The sequence below is a fragment of the Herpailurus yagouaroundi genome, unplaced genomic scaffold (assembly GCF_014898765.1).
Source record: "Herpailurus yagouaroundi ecotype Mexico unplaced genomic scaffold, PumYag 250, whole genome shotgun sequence".
NCBI classification, from domain to species: Eukaryota; Metazoa; Chordata; class Mammalia; order Carnivora; family Felidae; genus Herpailurus; species Herpailurus yagouaroundi.
Window position 1 is genome coordinate 24059826 of NW_024412467.1, and position 22242 is coordinate 24082067.

At 36.7% G+C, this 22242-nt stretch overlaps 1 protein-coding gene and 1 long non-coding RNA gene across 5 annotated transcripts in view; one reads left to right on the forward strand and one right to left on the reverse strand.

Annotated features, from left to right (window-relative positions):
* The window catches only part of GMDS (GDP-mannose 4,6-dehydratase), a 638647-nt gene that overhangs the window by 64168 nt on the left and 552237 nt on the right, over nucleotides 1-22242 (forward strand). The window lies entirely within an intron of this gene.
* Nucleotides 9367-10818, reverse strand: LOC121020635 (uncharacterized). Its single transcript, XR_005786240.1, has 2 exons — nucleotides 10493-10818; nucleotides 9367-9557 (listed from the first exon to the last, which is right to left on the reverse strand). It is a non-coding gene; the product is annotated as an uncharacterized LOC121020635 (long non-coding RNA).

Consider the following 22242-nt stretch of genomic DNA (forward strand, 5'->3'; position numbering starts at 1 on the left):
AAAAAAAAAAAAAGAAAGATTGTGATGTTTTTTTTATGAAGTCGTCTGCTCATCATTTTGAAATATCTGTCTTTATTCCTGGTAATATTCCTTGTTTTGAATTTGACTTTGTTTGATATTAATTAGCCACTCGGTTTTCTTATGGTTAATGTTTGTATTGTGTATCTAAGAATGTTTATTGTTGAGTTTAATACACATTGATAGCCTAATCTGTTTATTTAGAGGTTAGACTCCTAGAAATCTTGGTTATTTGGAAAATAGCTTTTGTTTTTAGAAAAAACTTTCTGAGTCATTAAAATAAGTGTTGTATGTCCTAAGCCCTTAGTCCATGGCAACGACCCTCACTTCTTCTGCTTGCTTCTATTCCTTACTGGGCTCCCTGCTTCTACCCTTGCTCTTTATACTGTCTTCAGTATAGTGATCAGTGACTCTTTAAGTCAGGTCATGTCATCCTCGTTCCAAAACCCTCCAGTGGCTTCTAATCTTATTCAGAAAAAGCCAAAGGCCTTACTGTGGTCTGCTAAAGCCTTTCAGGAAATAGTTCCTGCTACTTCTTTGACCTCATTTTCTACTACTTTTCCCCTGCAGGCCTCAGCCACACTGGCCTCCTTGCTGTTCTTTGCATACATTGTGTACATCCTCAGCTCAGGGCCTTTGCACTTCCTTTCCTCACTTGCTGGGTCATTCTACCTCAGATAGCCAAATGGTTTGTTCTCTCTCTTCCTTAGTGTCATCTTCAGATCATGCCTGAATTGTATTTTAAGTATCAGTACCCTCCTTCTTCACTCCTTTACTTTGCTTTATTTTTCTCTCTACTACTTTTCATTACCTGACATGTGCATTTGTTGATTGTCCATCTTCTTTGTTAATTAAGAGTGTTAAACTTTCTAAGTTTAGGGACTTTGTTGATGTTTCCTGCTGGGATCCCTACTGCCTGGAATACTGTCTGACACATGGTGGGTGTGCAATAAATATTTGTTTAATAAATGAATGAATGCATACTAGTACTATTTGACTTACAATAAGGTTTCCAAATGACAACATTCATATATATAGCGTTCAAGTGCATAATATTTCTAATCTGCTGTGAGTTGGTATATCATTTATTATATAGTTTGGGATTTTTTTACCCTTCAGTCTTTTGGAACTCCTTAATTCTCAGACTGTCCACTTTTTTTTTTTTTTCCACAAATATTTCCTGAATCTGCTCTGTACTATTTTTAGGTACTGCTGAAAAGTAGTTAACAGGCAAATAAGAGTCCTGTTGTTAAGGAGTTTATACTTGAATGAAGGAGACTGAAATAAAGGAAGGTAATTTCCCCAAATGATAAATACCATGAAAAGAATTATAGGAATAGAAAGTAAATTGGGTTTGTGGCTGGGGTACTGCATTAGTTTGTTGGATAAGACCTTTTGAGGAGCTATCACAGGAACTGAAAATGGAGAGAAGGAGCCAGCAGCCTGGAGGAGGTGTTAGGGAGGGGGCAGTGAGTAGAGCAGGTAGAAGGGAGGGAGAGAGGGGAGCCAGGCAGGAAGTAAGTAGAGGATGGATTGGGTTGGATTTTGTAGGCCATAGTTTCAACTGTACCTTATATTCCAGTTGAAATGGAAGCCAATGGAATGATACCTGATTTACATTTTATAAAAGATCACTAGCTGCTTGTGAGTTGTTGTGTCAGGGAGTTAATTTATTTTGGGCTCCCAGTAAGTTCTCTAATAGAGAGATTTCAGCATGACACTTAATTTTTATTTGCATCCATAAAACTGGCATTTTTTTATTTAATGGGTTTTAGGAAAATCTCAATTATTAAATACATAACACCATATATTGTGGATATGAAAGTTAAAAACACAAAGTAAATTGAATTAAATATTTAATCTAAATATTTAGGGGCACCTGGGTGGCTCAGTCACTTAAGCATCTGACTTCAACTCAAGTCATGATCTCACAGCTCGTGAGTTTGAGCTCCACATCGGGCTCTGTGCTGACAGTTTGGAGTCTGGAGCCTGCTTCGGATTCTATGTCTCCCTCTCTGTCTGTCTTTCCCCGGCTTGTGCTCTGTCTCTCTCTCTCTCTCTCTCTCTCTCAAAAATAAACATTAAAAAAATTTAAAAAAATATTTAGATTAGTTTAAATCTAAATATTTATAAATCTAAATAAATAAACAATATTGGATTATGAAGTCTTTTATATGTTATAGGAAGTTGCATTTTCAAATTACATTTCTGAATATTTAAAATATTCCAGTTAACTCTCAAATGAATAGATTGTTAGAAATTAGAGATTTAACTTTATGAAATAGGTAGGATCTTTTATTCTTTCCCTAGGGTAGCAGTGGCAAATGTTTGCCTCACCTGAATTATCAGCTTGATGAGTGGCTCTTTTCTGTGTCTTCCCATTCTAACTGGGAGTGGTCTTAGGGATGGGCTAGAGGCATCATATAGAGTAGTAGAATTTTACTAGTCTGCTCGTTTATTCTGTTGTTTGTATTTCGGACAACAAAAAGTGCACAATGCTTAGTTTTTCTTAAACTTGATGAAAAGTCTAATGTGGTATAGAAGTTATTCTGCTGTGGTACAGAGTTATAACAGTTCTAATATTTTCCACTTTCACAAGGTCAGTCATAATTTTCTGATTCTGTAAAATACCTTGTCAGTAAAATAATATAAAATTTTTTTAAGTTTATTTATTTTGAGAGAGACAGAGACAGTGTGAGTGGGGGAGGGACAGGGAGCAAGGGAGAGAATCCTTCTGCTAGCACAGAGACTGACATGGGGCCTGAACTCACGAAACTGGGAGATCATGACCTGAGCCGAAACCAAGAGTTGGATGCCTGAGCCACCTAGGCACCCCTAAAATAAAATTTTATTTGTAGCTCCATGTGTCTTCCTTGCTCACTTCCCTCATTCTTTATGTTTCCAATCCAGTGATTTCTGGGGCCTGATTAAAAATTGATGTAACCTTGGACCTTCTAGTCCTTGAAGAGTCCTAGCATGCTTTCACATTGTAGAAAAGAAAAATACACAGATTGACAGCTGTGTCACTGAAGGAGAAACAAAGTGTATTAGTTAATAGCAAGGCCCTCAAAGCATCTCTGGGAATTTTGGATATATTTATTTCACTTCCTAACAACTATTTTTTCCTGTCATGAGGCAGGCAGTGATGAGACACCTGTTAACAAGACAGCCCCTTTTCCAGGAAACATACAATCCCTTAGGAATTACATATATTTGTACATGTATACATTACAAATATATGTATGAATCCAGATTTCTCATCATGGTCAAGGAAATTAACCCTCCAGCACTTGGTGCAAGTTCTGCATTCTTGGTTCCTTCTTTTATCAGCCAGTCTCAAGCTCAGCTTCTGGTGGGTGTTTAAACTCCACATACTTGCTATGGAGTGATGAGCCTGTGGGATGATAGACATTATTTCCTTGGTATGGGGGGGGGGACAAGAATGATTGTTTGGTGTCTCCCCAATGGTGGATGACAGCTGAGGTTTGACCCCAGAACTTCTGACTCTAAAGCTCATGTCTTTCCACTGATACCCTTGTTGTTTCTTAATAACGAGTTCTTGAGGAAGTGAATGAAAGACCAAAACAAATCTGCCTTTGAGCCCTGCAGACCAAGAAGCGATGAAGAGTAGGATTATTTCTTTAGGGAGCATTTTTCCTTTGCCATCCCTGCCTTTTTGCAGACCCTTTTATCAAAGGTGCCATTGTTTTTCTCACAATGCTGTTTATTTCATAGTAGCACCTAGAAGTAGGAAGTTTTGAAAATTAAAGCCATATTGTTAGAGGATTTCAAGTAAAGGAGACCCTTTGATTGGCACTGAGGAAAATGTCCCATGACAATGTCCTGAGCATGTCTCACTTTTTGATGTGCTCACAGCAGGGCCTGAGCTTCTCAAGCTGTGGTGCTTGCCCACGAAGGCAAATAGTACAGAAACAGGGAGGCCTTTTTGCGGGAAACATAGTCATTTTTATAGATGTGCCCATTGACGTGGTCAGGTTTAGCAACTTAACTCAAGACCACACAGGGAGCTGGAGAAACAGCTGGCAAAAGAGCATCTGCCTTCCAGCCAAATGGTCTTTTCCTAAAACTATCTACCTTCCTCAGGAAACGAGTCTTTTAATAGAAGCCTTGCCTCCACCAAGAACCTGGGCTGGAAGATGAATAGAGCCATCTTGAGAGCTTCCTATCCATTCAGTGTTTCCACTGGGCAAGTTGTATGGCCTTGAATCACAGAGATGATTCAGAAGCACAGAGCATGCTGACATGAGGGTGCAGCTGTGCATAGTGCACCTCCCAGTAAAATCAGTAATGGAGAGTAGTGGTTATAATGTGTATGTGAGTTTGCTAATAGCTGAGTTTTATTGGTTCTCCAATTGAAAAGATCACTGAAAGAGTGAGGAAGTTGTCTCTCCAAAGAGGGGTGTGGGACTGCTGCTATACCCAGTTCACCTCATTGATCCCATTCACTTAATTAAAAGTGTCAAATTGTCACTGTTTTTGTCTGTCTGTCTGTTTGTTTGTTTGTTTTGGTAGATATCCATTTAGAGTCAAGTTTTAGATAATTCTCATCATTAGGATTGTCATGGCTATTGTCTAATGTACTCTAGCTGCTAGGCTATTTTAAGATAAAGGTATACTTTGGACATAATCTGCTTTTATAAAAATTTGAGTCTCCTTGGGAATTCTTTTGGTTGTCACAATTTGATGTCAAACAGAGTCATAAAGATTGGCATTCTGCAACTTTCCTCTTGTTGACAGAGTATACTTTGTTTAACTTTCTTCTCTGATTTTTAAATGATGTCTCTGAGCACCTATTGCCACCTTGCTGACAGTTAAGACAGTGCCCTGTTAGAAGTTAAGTTTGCTATTCTGAATTGCCCAGACCTAGGCAAGAGGTAAATAAACCACAGGCAAGCCTGCTGTGTGATCTACAGGTACTGTGGATTTATTTTGGATTCAACACTTAGTGTAGGTGTCAAACACTGTTGAAAAGACATAAGAACAATTATAGAGGCCCACTATGATAAATTTTCAGGTGTGGATTCCGTGCTTAGCCCTGTTAATTTTTTTTTTTGGAAGTGCTTCTGAGTGGAGTTGTGCCTTTTGACCTACACTGTTACTAAATTGTGGTAAGTGTAAATTCTTTTTGGTCCTGGCATCAAAAGTAAAATATGTAGTATCCAATTCAAAGTTTGTTCATAGCACAAGGTGTTTATTCATGCAGTGAGGGAAATAAACCACCAGGTGGCTCAAGTATATAGCATCTGCACTTCTTAGTCCTGGATAATTATACTTAAGTTTTGCAGTTGCTTTCCACTTTTAATAAAAACCATTGTGAGCATTGATTTTTTTTCACATAGTCTTAGAATGTTAAAACAGAAGTTTGCCTTTTTGAATTGTGTCACTGACTAGGATTTACAAGTTTTGGACCAAAACACTATGTTTTGCTAAATATATAGAAAACTTGAACATTATTTTTTTTTGGCTGAAGTAAGTGTCCGTAAATTGTCATCTTAGAATGTTATAATTTATTTATCTGTTTATTTTGACATATACTTTCCACAGTTGAAAAAAAAAATTAAAAGTTATGTTATTAATTCACTAATTAATAGATATGTTGTTAAATTTCACTTTTGAAATTTAAACCGTTAGCCTGGTTTATATTGTCTTATTTTATGCTTGCATTCTTTAGAAAAATGAAGAGATACAATACCTAAAAAATCAACACATAGTTTTTGTGGACTTATTGCCCAAGAGGAATTAAAGAAACCAATTTTGTTACATGATAAGAAAGGTTGCTATGTAGGTTCCTACCAGCATAGACAAAAAAGATTTAAAATGCCAGAATATTTGCTTTATTTTAGAATGTATGTATAATAAAGTTAAAGTAAAATTAACCCTTGGGATTCTGCTTTTTTGGCAGACCGAGACACATCATAATTTTGGTTCTCTTTATTTTTTAATCACAGATTTCCTGGACTTAGGACTTTTTTCTGATAAGTTTAAGGCATATGAGAGCATAAAACACTTGTTTAAAAATTTCCTGTTTTCTGTTTATCTAGGTCTTTTACTTGAGAATTTTTGGACAGTCATTAGGACTATCACTTTTATTATAAAATTCGAAAAGGGAAAAGGTGAAATTCAGAACAGGGTTTTTTTTTTTTTTTTTTTTCTTTGTGTTAATTCTGGTTACAACTTTTGCTGGAGAAAAAATAAAAAAGGGTTTTAAAAAACTTGTATTAAAACTACCATGATTTTATTTGTTGTTGTTAATTTCATGTAAGTATAATTATCTCAGAAAGGAAACCAGAATTTTTATTGATATTATTAAGCATTATTTTGTGTCATTTTAGTGAAGGCTGATAATTCCAAAGACACTTTTTAAAAAAAGCAGAATAGCATTTATTTAACACTGCTCTACTGTAACTGCTCAGAGGCAGTGTTACTGTGTCTGAAAGTCTTGATATATGTTCTGTTGACTAATAAATATGTTCTATTAACTAATAATAAAAATACTAATTTTCCCCCTTGTATACACAGTTAGCTGTGTGGTAATCAAGAATCTTAAACAATGCATCTTTGTTAAGATAATTAGTTTTTGTTAAAGAAATTGATGTGGTTTAAAAAAACTATCAATGAAACAAAAAGACCAAATAACCCCCAAAGAAATCTTATACTGCACTCAATAGACTTATTTTTTAAACTATTGTTTGGGGGACAATGATATGTGAAATAGTTTAAATCAAATTATTAATTATGTTAATTACAAGTAAATACTTTCACTGTAAGAGAAAAAAATAAAAAAAATAAAAAAACTATCAATGTATGTGAACGGTGTAGAGGAAGCTGCATGTATATTTCCTCCTCCCCCATGATTAGGAAAATAAAACAAAAAAAAAAAGCGCGTGTGTGTGTGTGTATGTGTGTATAGCACTTTTTTTTTAATGTTTATTTATTTTTGAGAGAGAGACAGAGCACAAGCAGGGGAGGGACAGAGACAGAGGGAGAAACAGAATCTGAAGCAGGCTCCAGGCTCCAAGCTGTCAGCACAGACCCGACACGGGGCTGGAACTCCAAAGCTGCAAGATCATGACCTGAGCTGAAGTCAGATGCTTAACCGACTGAGCCACCCAGGCGCCCCATGTGTGTGTAGAACTTTTTAATCCTACTTATTTTTTATTTATGCTGGTGGCTTGGTATAAAAGTGGAATCTTTTTTGTCATAATGATAAATTAGAAATGCGTAAAGCAAGTTGATTGATAAGTAAGGAAGTAAAATTGGTAGAAAATGCTTCAAGATATCATTTAGTGTTATAATCCTTTTAGATATATTTATTTATTGGGTTTAAACAACTGTATATGTGTATCCCAGGAGGAATAGACCTTTAAGAATTGTGAAGCATATTTCCCCTAACTTTATTTTTCATATTTCTTTATAAGCTTTCAAAAATTTTTGCATTGTATTTTAATACCCTTCCTCCTGCTTTAAAATTCTAAATTCTTTTTAATTAGTTTTACTGTGTATGTTGCTTCAGAAATGACAATAAATTTAAAAATTAAGCTTTGATATGAAAAGAACTTAAGTATAGAATACAAAACTGCCTTGATCAATTGGTGCCTCTCCTCATATACACGTAGTCCAAACTGCTGACAAAGCTGAGATTAAGTCAGGATTTCCTGAGGTTTGGGAACTACCTAGCTTGACTTGCATCATGTTGAATTGAGAAAGACAGGTAATATTTATATGTCATTTTTTAAAAAGCACTTTCACTAAGCTTTCACTGTTTCAGGGATCGATGTGGCTGTTGCATGTGAGTTTGGTGCTTTTACAATCTTAAAATGAAATTCATGGTTAACATCTTAACTGCCACACATTAAAAAAAAAATCTATATAATGTTTTTAGTGCAGCTAAAAAGAGAAAGTAATTTGTAAGGATAATTTATGTTTCTGTATATAAAGGTGTAGATGCTGTTGCATCAGAACATTTGGTGAAGCACTCAGATGTGTGCACCTCAGCTCGAATCCCAGATGTGATGGCTGCAAATCCAAACTGTGACACCAGTGAAGGGCAGTGGCAGCTGTGCAACACTAGTGGCCATGCTGTTGGTATCCTTGTTTTTTGAAATAGACCAATTTGGGTAAATTTGGAATAAAATAGCAGTTTTCCTTAACACATACTCTTTAATACATACTTTGTGTCTGTGGAAAAACGTAGTTAGGATCTGTGCTCAGATAATTAGAAAACAGGTTTGTTGTTGTTGTTGTTGTTGTTGTTGTTGTTGTTGTTTTTAAATGCACAGGAATACCCAGCAGGACTTTTGAAAACTGCGAGGGAAGGACAGTCTTTGGCTGTAGGACTGTTCCAGGTATTGCAGTACTGCCAACATTCCTGGTCTCCATCCCCTAAGCCAGCAACATCCCTCAATGATTCTGTTAATCAGAATGTTGCCATAAATTTCTAGCCCCCTTCCTTCTTTTTTTCATACTTGAAGACAAGTTTTATTTTGGGAGAGTTTCTAACTGTTAAAGCTGTAAGCAAGTTCCATTCTCCATAGCAGTTCTAGAGACCTAGTAGTTTCAGAGATCCCAGTGTTCAAAAGTATTTCAAAATTAATAACAAAAACAAACCCATACCAAAAGGAAAGAACTTTTGGATTGGTTTGAAATGGACAGCCATCGATTTCAGTCCACTAGGACTATGGGAACATTGGCTGTGAGAGCCAGTGGTAAAGACGTAGGAAATTACTTGGTCATGTTCATTCAATAACGCTGTTAAGAACTTTCTTTGTCAGGCAGTGTCAGGGTGAATGACACTTGTTTTCCTTCCTGAGAGAGCTCAGTCTGGTGTGTGAGAAGACACATATATATGCTGTGTAAGGGAAAGGAGGTAATTTGATCATAGACAGGATCCAGAAAAAAGTCCTGTATAGAACATTTCAAAAATAAGCTGTTTTCCTCTACCTTTACATTCTCTCTTGTATTGTGTTAGGCCCTTAGGATAATGGCCAAGAGGACACTGTCATCAGGAAGCACTGGGTGGGAATTCTAGCTGTGCCCCTTATAAGAAGTGACACCTTGAACAGAAACTTAACTTGTCTAAGCATGGCTTTCTCCCCCTGTAGAATGAAGATAATGAGATTACCTACATAATAAGACAACTGTAAGAATTAAACAAGAAATGCTGTGTAAAGACAGCACAATTATCAATAATGAGTGTATAAAAGGTTGTCTTTTAGTATTTTTTTTTAACATAAGGGAAAAAACAGGCAATAAATTGGGTTGGTGTTACTCTATTACTAACTATGTTTGGTCTTTTATTACAAACATTAAAAAAAAAAATTCCTGTGGCTTGTAATATCAGATTTTCATCCATATTTGATCTTTTTTTCTTCCCTCCCTGGTTATTTTTTTAGGAACAAAATATAAAAATAAAAAAAAAAAAAACATTTGTACTTTTAGTAAAAGTGGCAAGTTGAATGTTTTCAGTTGGGTGAGTTGCCTTCCTGAGTGACCTTAGTGACCTCACCTCTGTCTTGAACCTGAGGAGAAAGGAGATAGGAGTACTGAGAGGATTTAGGATGAGAAAGAAATCTATTGAAATATGAAGGAAAGTTATTGAAATCTATAAAAGGTTTATGTTTGATTATGCAAGTTATCCTTTCATCTCACTGAGTTCCATCATTTAAAGAGAGAACTACTATATGTGTCATTAACCTGGTAGTCATGGAATCCATTAGTTATCTTGGTCACAGAAAATTTGAGCAGAATTGATCTTTGTGTTGTAGTGGTTGGTACTTGTAGACCTAAACCATCAGTTATGTAGTAGAATATCAAAACCATTCCCTATAACCAGTGGGATACAGACTGAGAAATAATTATTTTCAGATGTGAAAGTATGTTTCCAATCCTCCAGAGAGGTGTACTAGTTTCATATTCTGTAAATGCCATCCAAGTATGTTCTGGAAGTATATTCAGAACTATAAAGCAGGAGATTATGAACTGCAGAGTGAGCAGAGTCATGTAGAGCAATGGCTGCATTCTTGGCTTCTAAATACTGTGTATTCTTGGGTCCCATGGAGATCTACTTAGTTAGGATTTTTAAGGTGAGGCCTGGGGTCTTTGCTTCCCAGTTGATTCTGACAAATCATATAGATTTGGGAATCATCATTATGGATTGGAAAATTAACCCTCCAAACATAAATCAGCCTGCATTTCTTGTTGTCCATTTGCTATCTCTACTTGGATGTTCTCCCTAAATCTCAAAATCAACACAGGTTAAAAAAACATCTACACTCCTGACTTCCGCATCTCCCCTCACCCCCCACCCCCGCCTCTTCCTCACCATTAACTTCAACTCCCAGTTGTTATTAGCTTGATTTGTCTCCCTGTTACCCAGGCCTAAAATACCAGTTCCTTTTGAATGGTTTTCTGTTCCTTCCCCACCCCCTGCTTTTTCCTTTTTATTAACTTTCACCTCGAATTTTGCAGTCTCGCTGATTGTACTGCCTTCAGTCTTCCCCACAAGTTTTTATCAATATGAGGTCCATTTTCTTCTGTGCTGATACTGTGAATTAACCTAAATGCTTTAGCCTAGCATTCTAGCCTTTCCACAGATTATCACAGTTTTATCCCTTATGTGTATCACAAGTTTGGCCATAGTGGATGATTGACTGTTCTTTTACCCTGCTTCACCTTTCTCGTGTACCCACATTATTGCTTGCGGGAATGGTGTCCTCTTGTGTTGGGTCTCACTCTGTTGCTTTCCCACTGTTCATCATGACCCAGCTCAAGTATTAGGTATGTAGGAAGGCTTCCTGATCCCTCCTTTAACAGATGTGCCCTTGGCTGACTCTGATTCCTCTGCAGCATGTTACAGTTCCTTAATTATTGGCTTATCTTAGTATTGACATTAAACTCCTTGACAACTGAGGCTTACTCATCTTGATACCCCTGCAGCACTAAGTAAAGAACCTCAGTCATTGTAGATGAGGGAATAATAAGTATTTGTCGAATTCTTTAGAATTGAGGTTACCTGGAAAATATCTCACTACTGCAAAGAATAGGAATTAAAACCTCTAACTACCTTTTCCTACCTCAGTAATGAACCCAATCCATATCAAAATGGAACATTTTATTTTGGAACTCAAGGAGGAGGTTGGTTGGAAAGCTAAAATCACTTCTATTTGACCATTGATGAATTTAACTAAATTGGACTTTGTGTCTAAGGAGAGAGCTCTGAGTATTTATGGAAGATAATAAAATCCATATTCCAGTTGTGTGCAGTGCAGGAGCCCTTGTGCACCCAAATTACCTCCTTACTTTAAGTCCTCCCTCTTCTGTGGAAATGGATGTGTTTCTTCTAGGGATGTGGGCGGCTGTCAGCCTGAAGAGAAAAGAAAGAGCTTGAGTGTATAGGTAGTTAATTTGTCAGTTATTAATTAGTCTGGATTAGAGTGCTATTTTTGTCCCTTCTAAACTGGAAGCTCTGCAAGGGGCCTGGAGACTTCACTGCTCTGCTTTCCTGGGCAGATTACTTGTGAGTATTGTTTTCCAGTGTTTTAGAGGAAAGAATTGAGTTCAGTGATTCTGAAATGAAAGTGCTGGTTTAAATCTGTAATTTTCTGCTCTTTAGTAATTGACTATATTGGAAACATTTTTAAGCGACAGTCCCTTTGAATAAAACAATTTCAGCTTGAAAACCATTACTTGTTCCCTCCTAATATGGATGCCATTTTATGTTATCTATTATAGTGAAAGAAAGATAGATAAAAGTCACAGCCCAGATTTTAAACCTTTACTGTTTTATTTGCTTGACATGCCACTTAAGCAAGAGCTTCTTAACTTCATTTTAAACCTTTATGTTCTCTTCTGAAAAATGGGAATAGTGGTGGTACTATTTCCATCGGCTTTGTGGGTTGATTAAATGGAATGATGGATAGCAAACACTTAGCACTGTATCTCTCATGGTATGGGTGTTTTCTACATGGAAGACTGCGAGGCATTTTTGTGCTCCTTCCATTTTGTGTTTTGTCTAAGAGCTTGGTACCTCTCCAAGGAGTAGCTTAGGTCTAGTTGGATGAAAGTCAATCTTGTGATTGTGACTAATGGGGCCACAGGTAAATCAAATCTAGAGAACTGTGAATGCTTGTTAAGTGGTGAATGAAAGAATGAAACTTGTTTCCTAAGCATGTTATAGGACTTGGTAGTCTCTGTGACTTTGTCCCAAACCACGAGGGTGGAGCTGAAGCAGAATCTGATGGTCTATGTAAAGGTCTGTCCTTGGACTGAGTCAGGAATGCTTTACCAACTGGAGGCACCTTCTCTCCTGAGTGCAGAAAGGACCAACCAACCGAAACCAACTTATTTACTGTTTCTTTTGTGAATCTGACTTGAATTCTGATTGAGATGAAGAACATCTCAGGTCTTAAATAATACCATTACAAAATCAATAAAGCAGACACGCTATATATGATAACCTAAAGAGGAAGAATCCTTTAGGATATTTTAGTGATCTGGCAAAGTTTTAAAAACATTGTTTTTAAACATACAGTATCATGAATGGTTAATAGTAGACTTCACTTTTAGTTGAAAGTATCACATTTGTCACATACATAACATTATATATAAATAGATATACGTGTATATCTATTTATTTGTGAAATGTGGCAAATACCTAAGTAAAGAATTTTTTTTCAGATTCCCATTTACTTTAGAGTATTAGAGTATTAGTACATGGCAACTAGTGATTTAAGTCCTACACTTTGATTAGTCAGATCTTGATAAGTAAATCTACGTAGGTGGTTTGTGGTTTCTAGTCCTTGCTTGACAGAATGGATTTTTTTTCTTTAAATTAGTGAACAAAATTAAACAATGGTCTTCAGCATATTTTAGAGTAAATGCTTAAAGGCAGCTGGAGGGGACACCAAATATAGAGCTAAAGTTTTTCTAGAGTGTTTATTATAGGAAGGCTAGCTAGCACTTTGTTTCTGTGGAAGTAACTCTTGGGGGTTGTTGCAGATCCCCGCCATCCAAGTTGTTCCAGATATTCAGATGTTTTAATGGAAATCTTTAAACAGTGTCCTTGGCCTTATTCTGGGAATCAGCTAAACTGAATAGGTAGACTTATGCCAGGATTTAATTATCACTTTTGGTATTTTTAAGGAGTAGGCTCAATCCTACATTGCAATAACATAAACGTGATTTTTGAAGTCCTATGCAAATAATATTCTAATAACATGGTACATTAAAACATCACAACAGTGCCTGTACATTTTAAAAATGAACACCTTTCACTTTCCTATTCTCTTACAGTTTTTGTCCATAGGATACTTGATTTTTCATAGTAAAGTACCTTGGTTCTCAGTTCTAGTTTGGCTGCATTAGAACCACAGTGGCAGCTTCGATATTGGTAGCTTTGGGGATTTGAAGCCTAGGCAACTTTGAGAATTCTTTGTAAGGATATAACACTATTTAATAGACTAAAGTTTGAACAAATATGTAGTAATTATTTTTTGACAGATATTTACTAAATATATCTAGTTCTCAGTTTTCTATAAACCGTGAGTAATAAATATGGAGAGTTTTGGGGAGATGGTGAATGGTTAAACAGGAGTGGCAAGAATCTGAGCATGTATGAGATAATCCTACACAATTCAAGGTCTGCTCATTGTGTAGCAGATGTGGGCCAATGTGTTTTGAATGGACTTTTTTTTTTTTTTTATCACAAGCTGATGAGGTCTAAGGACATGGAGTTATATTTATATATTTAATAGGTATAACACCATCATGGTCCCAGTTCTCTAAAAATGGCCCTAGTATGGCAGCTAGAATTTTCTTCTGAGGCACTGATTATGACTTGGGAGAAATCCTAAATGTCATCACTGCTGATCTGGGAAGTGGATGAAGGAACTTGCATGTAGGATGGAATAACACTAGCAGGAGACACAGTACAAATCTGTGCTTTTGTCTGTATCATTATACAGTTGTTTTAGTCTTCATAGCGAGTGTTCCAGCTCTATTCCATTTTTCCTCATCTCTCCAGGTATCTCCACAGACCCATCCCTTTTAGCAAAATATCTTTTCTTCCTCACAGTTATGTCCTAAAGTTGATATCTGAATAGACACGTTAGAAGTAATATGAAGACTATACAATTATAAGAGTGCAGTATTTTCAGGAACAGATGATGATGCATACAAACTTGCACATTTCACTGCTTAGCTAAGTGCTGAGTGTTTTTCACAAGCCAGGAAAAACTTTAGAGTCAGACCTAAGTTCAAATCCTGGCTTTGCCTTGTCTTGACTAATATGCCTCCCTGGGCCTCTCCATAAAACATGAGCTCTGAGAAAGCAGGGCTCTTGTCTCTTTCTTCCGTTGTGCAACTCCACTGCTGAGAATAGTGTCAGGTACAGACAGATACATACATAAATGGACCTAAGGTGTGCCAAGTGCTGTGCAAAGGAAAGACTGGTGACACATTGGAGCAGTATCATAGTCTAATCTGTTCAGTTTGCCAGTTCACAGTGGGATAAGCACAGAAAGTGAGAGACTCCTAGTAACGTGATAGAGAAAATTTTTGTCTGTTGATGCTACTAATGCAAATTTTGAACTTATGCTTTGTATGTCCTTTTTATTTTATTTTATTTTATTTTATTATTTTTTAATTTTTTTAAGGTTTATTTATTTATGAGACAGAGAGAGACAGAGCACGAATAGGGGAGGGGCAGAGAGAGAGGGAGACACAGAATCTGAAGCAGGCTCCGGGCCCTGAGCTGTCAGCACAGAGCCTGACACAGGGCTTGAACTCACAAACCGTGAGATCATGACCTGAGCCGAAGTCAAACACTCAACTGACTGAGCCACCCAGGAGCCCCTGTATGTCCTTTTAAAATTCCATTTTAAAAAGAAAATAATTTTTACTGTATTTTACAAAAGAATAGTTCCATGATAGATAAGAAATTAAAACAAGAAAGCCGCCTTTCTTCACAGGTAGTTTGAGAAGCACTGCACTGGAGAGTAACAGGGTGGTTTAGGTCAGGAATGGCCTCTCTGAAAAATGAGATTTGTGTTGAAATATAAAGATATTGGAGAATATCTTTCTGGACAGAATAAACAGTAGTGCAAAAGCCTCAAGGTACAACAAGCCTAGTTATTATGTTTTAGAAACAGAAATAGGCCAGGAGCATAATGAGTAAGAGAGTGATGAGAAGAGTGGTTAGGAGGTGGGTAAGGTCCCCGATCCTCTCAGGGCTTCTTGACCCTTGATAATGAGGTTAGGTTTTATTCTGATTGACAGTTGTTGGATGGTTTTTGTTAAGAATGTGGTGTGACCTCATTTATGGTTTAAGATCACTTTTGCCACATGAATTATATGGTCAAGCGTGGAAAAGAATGCACCAGTTAGGAGACTGGTATAGTAGTCTAGGCAAGAGGTGATGGTGGGTTGGATAGGAGTGTAGGCAGGGGAGGTGAGAAAAGTAGACTAATCAGAATGATACTTTGAACTTGAACTGATAAGATTTGCTGATGGATTGGATTTGGGGAATAAAAAGAAGGGAGGAGTCAAGGATGAATGCTAAGTGTTTTTCTTGATCATTTGGATGAATGGAGATTCCATTTATTGAACGGAAAGACACTATTAAAAAAATATTTAAATCTTAGTTAACATATAGTGTAATAATGGTTTCAGGAATAGAATTTAGTGATTCATCACTTACATATGACACCCAGTGCTCATCCCAACACATGTCTTCCTTAGTGCCCATCACTGATTTAGCCCATCCCCCTACCCAATACCCCTCCAGCAACCCTCAGTTTGTTCTCTATGTTTAAGAGTCTCTTATGGTTTGCTTTCCTTTTTTATCTTAGTTTTCCTTCCCTTCCCTATGTTCATCTGTTTTCTCTTTTAAATTCCACATACGAGTGAAATCAAATGATATTTATCTTTCTCTTACTGGCTTGTTTTGCTTAGCATAATACATTCTAGTTCCATCCATGTTGTTGCAAATGGCAGTATTTCATTCTTTTTGACTGCTGAGTAATATTTCATTGTATACACCACATCTTCTTTATCCATTTGGAATGGAAAGACACTTTTTGAAGAGAAGGGTGAGTGGGAACTGAGCATTAAGAAGGGTTAGTTATCTTCCTTGTTGATAGGTACCTTTTTCATGAATCCTTTTAAAAGTGGAATTTCACAGATCTGTCTTACATAGTATTGTTACACATGTCTTGGAGAGGAAATAGCTAATGACGTATGCTTCTTGGAGTCTCTTATCATTCTAAGGGTCTAACAGACATTGGAAAAAAATCTTTTTGTTTATCAATTATTTTGGAAATCTCAGAGAAATACTTAGGAATTAATGGGAGAATTTGTTCACATTGGTTATTATTTATTCCAAAGCAGCATCCTGCTCTGTATGTATGTAATTTGCATTTGCTTATGTGTTTACAAGGAACAAGTTACTCAAGTAGTGAAGTATAGATATGGTGGGCAGTCATATAGCTTTGTCATACACAATTGTCTTTTTTTAACACAGTGAGAAAAAAGGGAAAAATTCAACTTTCATATTAGCTTTTAAGTCCTGAACTTCATTTTCCACGCCATTTTTGTGTTTGCTAATAACTTTTTCTCCTTAGAAAATTCAAATGATGAAAAGATCAAGATTTATGACCAAATTTGGGGTTACTATACTGGGGCTAGCCCCTGGCTAGGGGAACAACTGAGAAAACAGATTAGTTCTGGTGTATAGCTTTCTCTGCAGCATTAGAGTCTCTCCAGAAAGACCCAGGTGTTTTTTATTTGGTCTGGGCTCTGTAAGGTGAGATTCTGACATTATTCTTCTTTTATTTCCGTGAGAGAGTTCCTTTGATATTTTGAAATATGCCTTGCCCAACCTCTGGCATCTCTGCCTACCCTGGTGGCCAGTTTTGCCAATTCTCTGGCTTTCATTGATTCAATCCTGTACTTCTGAGCAGTCCTGAAGTGCCCCAGTTGCTGTCATTCACACCACAGACTGAGAATTGCTTAATCTACCTGCAGTTAACCCATACTTCATGATTGGCCTTTGTCAATAAATTGTGTCACTGCTGTATTATATCTTTCAGTATGATCAGATGGGTGTATCACCTTAAATTTCCATTTTTTAAGTAAGAATTTAATTTATTTACTTTGGCAGTTAATTTCAAAATAGAGAACCTTAAAAAAATATATGTGTATATATATGTATGTATATACATCTATGTACATATTTTGCATAACCTTTTTGTACTCTCTGTGGACCTTACTATTGCAACTTCCTGAAATCAAGTTTTGAAGATACATTTAAATTTCTTCTTATGAAGAGCAACTGCCTCTTTTTACAAATGAGTTATCTTGGATTTCAGTTAGAGTTCTTCTATGTATTGTGCTGTGTTTTGCCATCTTTATCATGCTTTTCTATGTGTACTATGGTAGTTTGCATTTCTCATCTCTTGGACTAGATGGTAGTGTTCTTGAAGGCAGATAGCATTTTTATTCATTGTTATATTCTACACAAATAGTAAACTGGCTATTGTGCAAAGTAGTTTTTCAGTGAAAGAATGTCAAGAGATCTCAAATTATGCTCTTATGATAATAGCATCTCTTTTTCTATATGTAGTCATGGTAGAGATTATTTTTTAACAAAGAATATATTTCCAAGGATATATTTTGCCACAGAACCTCATTGTCAATGGGGGAAGTCAGGGCATATGGATGTTCAGACATTGGAAAGGGTAATTATAGGAAAATTCTATTAAATCGTGACTTATAGAACCAGCTATACTTTTGTCTATATCATTATTATACTGTTGTTTTAGTCTTTGTAGCCAGTGCTCCAGATCTATTCCACCTTTCCTGATCTCTCCAGGTTTTACCATAGACCTATCCCTTTTAGTAAAATATCTTTTCTTTTTTTCTTGCCTTTTTTTTTTTTCTTTTTTTGAGATCAATCCCATTCTTAGGCAAACCACACCTCATCCTTTTAAAATCTTACTATAGTTTGATGGTCCCTCTCTTCTCTGGTCTTCTTCACCAAGTCTGGGCCTACTAGCTATGTTCTTTTAACCAAATACTGTTCTTTCTGAGTATGGGTCCACTTATTTTGTACTCTTTCCTGTATTTCTTTTCCTCACTTGCCTACAAGCTTTCTGAGATTGTCCATCTTCTAAAATAAAATCTCTTCTTTTGACTCTTCTATCTGCTTACATTGCTTTTCTGCTCCTCTGCTTACCTTGACAGCCATACCTTTTTAAGATGTCCCCTCTGTGCCTGGCCTTTAACCTGGCCTTTCCTTATTCTTGAACCCTGTACTGCAGCCTGTGCACAGAGCTGCATGGAGTCTTAGTACTGGGTGGTATCAGTTCTGGGGAAGGGGCTTCAGCAATTGCTTCCAGGCCATCTCCTACTTTACCACCTAGGTTGCAGGAGGTGGGCTTCTGAGAGAGGAGGTTTGAGAAAAGAAGGATTTTCTTAGGATTATTCTTTGCCACCTATCTTGCCTTCATTGGTGCTCTCAATGTCCCCTCTCCCATCCTATACCAGGCAGATCAGTGTTGTTTGTATACCTGGCTGTAAGATAAGCCATTATATGGTTTCTGTGAATTCCCCTATTTCCTCTCTGACCTATTCCCTACCATCCCACATCCCAATTTCCTCTATACTAAGTTATTTTACCAGACATTTTGTTAGGAACTTCATGCTTTAATTTTTGCCCCCGCTTCATGAAGGCCTATACCCACTTCACAGATGAAGTGCAGAAAAGTGAGATGACAGCTGAAGTGATAGAGCTAGTAAGAGGCCAACCTCTGGCTTCAAAGTCTGTTTTTAACTATTGTTGCATTGCCTTATTGTAGCTTTATGGTGCTTAAAATTCTTTTGATATGAGATAAGATTGCAACAAAAAAATTAGATAATATGCTTAGGAAAACTCTTAATATATAATTAGTGAAAAAATATCAGAATCAGAGTCTATTCTGTTTTGATACTTTTTATTAATAAACAGAAATAGAATTTTATCCTGGGTGGCTGATGTGAGCAGGTAGTAGCTGGGGAGGCCTGTAACACCAGATTCAAAAGTTGTTAATGTTACATTTTGCCTGGAGTCACATCTGTTGCCTTTAGCTGGTTAAGGACAAATTTAAACATCTTTACTCCAAGGCACTTTTGTATGATAGTGATGTACATAGGCAGCTTGGTGGGAACATTGCTATTGCCTCTGTTCCCTCATCTATAAAATGGGGGTAAAGATACTACTACATTATTAGATGGAGATAATAGTACTACAACCTTACAGGGTTGCTTATATGGACTGTGAGTAAGTATAAAGTGCTTGGACCACATTTTAAGGATGTATAAGTTTTAGATGTAAAGTAATAATTAGTATTATTGTTAATAGAGACTGTTGTTGGCTACTTTATTTATGGCCTTTAGAGAGGGACTGGGTGCCTGACTTTGTGTGTGTGTTAAAACAAAAGTAGGTTCATTTCTCAGGAGTTCTCTTCCTCTAGGTTTGGGCAATTACTGTGTGAGTGTGATAGAAAAGTTGATTTGAGTGAGCAGTTCATTGAGGGAAATGCAGCCATTGTCTCCAGTTCTTCATAGACCTGGAGTGTGGTAATGTTTCCGTCTTTTTTCTAACCACACTGATTCCCTCAGGAGTATTTGCAGAAGAGTGGATCTGATGTCTCTTCTGCTTAACATTCTTTACATGGAAACTTATCTTTCTCAAGGGCAAGGTGGCATGTCTCTATGGCAAAGAATTTTCTCTTTGAGTTGAACTGTACTTTGCTTTAGTTCTCCCAAGCTCAGGAACCATGTTTTTATTATTCTTAAACTGCTTGGAATTTGCTGAGCCCTTCTAAAGCTTAATAATATTCTAGTCACCTCAAATGTGCTATACTTACAGTACTTAAGATGTGATGTTCTCTTGGGGCACTTGGGGTGGCTCTGTCAGCTAAGTGTCTGACTTTGGCTCAGGTCGTATCTCGCGGTTTGTGGGTTCGAGCCCCGCGTCGGGTTCTGTGCTGACAGCTTGGAGCTTGCTTGCTTCATATTCTGGGTCTCCCTCTCTCTGCCCCTCCCCTGCTTGTGCTCACTCTCTCTGTCAAAAATAAGTAAACATTAAAAAAAATGCAACATTCTCTTTTTGAGTTCATGCTTATTAATTTAACTTATGTTAATAAGCAAAACATCTTTTTTAAGAAGCAAAAATGCAGTTATTTTTCAGGTTCCTAAATCTGGCCAACCATGAAAATGCTGGGGGAGGTTTTTGAAAGGATTGTACTGTATTGTGTTTCACGTTACTAGCCCTCAGGTGACTGTGATAATGAGTCAGGTGCTCTGGTGTGGTATATTTGAATGAGAGAAATGTCTTTAATTTACAATAAGGATTTTATGAGGTAGATAGTATATTTGATCACATTTTTTTGAGATTTGGGAACTCCGAACCTCTATATCTAAATTTTTATTTTTAATGTTTATTTATTTTTGAGACAGAGACAGAGCATGAACGGGGGAGGGTCAGAGAGAGGGAGACACAGAATCCAAAACAGGCTCCAGGCTCTGAGCTGTCAGCACAGAGCCTGATGTGGGGCTCGAACTCACGAACCGCGAGATCATGACCTGAGCCGAAGTCGGCCGCTTAACCAACTGAGCCACCCAGGCGCCCCTGAACCTCTATATCTAAACACAGAAGCTTGCACACAGAAGATGCTTAATCAATATTTATTGAATAAGCAAGTGTCCAAGGTCACATGACTAGGGTTAGTGGGAGCCTATAATTTGTCTCTAACCTGATCCTAAGCTGTATAGTTCTACTTAATAATTATACTGTGTTGAGATCTGGGGTTGGAATCCCGACTTTGTACCTTTGCTGGTTGCATGGCTTTGGCCCAGTATGGAATCAGTTGGCTCCTAGGTAAATTGGTGATGCCAACCTGTCCCTTTCAGTCATTAGGTTAAGAAGTGTTATGTATGCAGTTCCTCACACACTCAGGTGCTTGAAGAATAGTAGCTATTCCTAGAACTAATACTAATACTAGCCTAATACTAAGCAGATGTGGAAACTGTCCATTTTCTAATCAGAATACTGGCTTTATTTGAAATGAAATAAATAATGAAAACTGCTACTGCAGTAGTTCACAGACCTAGATATTTTCCTTTATTCTTGATTCTCAGAACTGTTAGCAACCACAGCCTTTATAGGCAATCAAGTAAATTCATTTTCCCAGAATAACTGATGTAAAATAGAACTTCATGCCGGCACTACTTGTCTGTTTAGTTTCAATTAATGTTAGAATAAAAGTACTCATACTAAGAAAAATGGATGCATATTAAACTCTTTTCTGTGTCCTCAGTCTCTACTTTTTGAACTCTTTTAAACTCATGACTCTCTGCCTTCCTGCCCTCTTTACCTCCGTGCCCTATGAAAACATGGAAGCATCTGGTATTATTTAACTTTATCGATCCATCAGCTGGGTGCAGGTGGCCTAAAACTGGTTCATTCTGAAGTGTGTTATCTTAAACTATGGACTTGTGCTTTAAGTCCTTTAATTTCTTACTGTAAATGAAAAATTTCCAGCCCCCCCCCCCCACTTTTTTTTGGAGGTATCAGTAAGTGGACATCAAAATTTTTGTTTGCTTGTCTAATATTGAAAAGCTTTAAGGCTGTGCATTTTCTTTGGAGTGTATCTGATTATAAGTGTTGATAAGTGGTAGTCCTGTTATTTTTAAAGTTACCTGTAGTTGCAGATTTTTTTTTGTCTGTTTTATGCATTATTCAGTATAGTATTTTAAAATTTCTGGTATTTTTTATTGTTTAAAATTAGTTAGTAATTTTATTGCTTTGGAACTGAGACTTTGGCTTTGTGTCCTTTATACTTAAGAACTTTCTGAGGTTTTCTTTGTGTCTTGATGAATTATCAATTTTTATAAATGTTCCATTGATGGTTAAAAGGAAGATGTATTTTTAATATGTGCGTTACAAATCTCACACAAATCCTTTAATATTATCAATTATATTATTCCAATCCTCTGTGCTTTGTAATTTTTTCCTACAGAATATACCAGATGGAGAGGTGTGTGCTTTTTTAATGGTGTCAGATTTTGTAAGCTCAACTTTCCTTGCACTTCTAATAACTTTTGCCTCTTAGTCTTTTAATTCTTTTTATTTTCAATTCAGTGATATTTTACAAATACAAATTCATG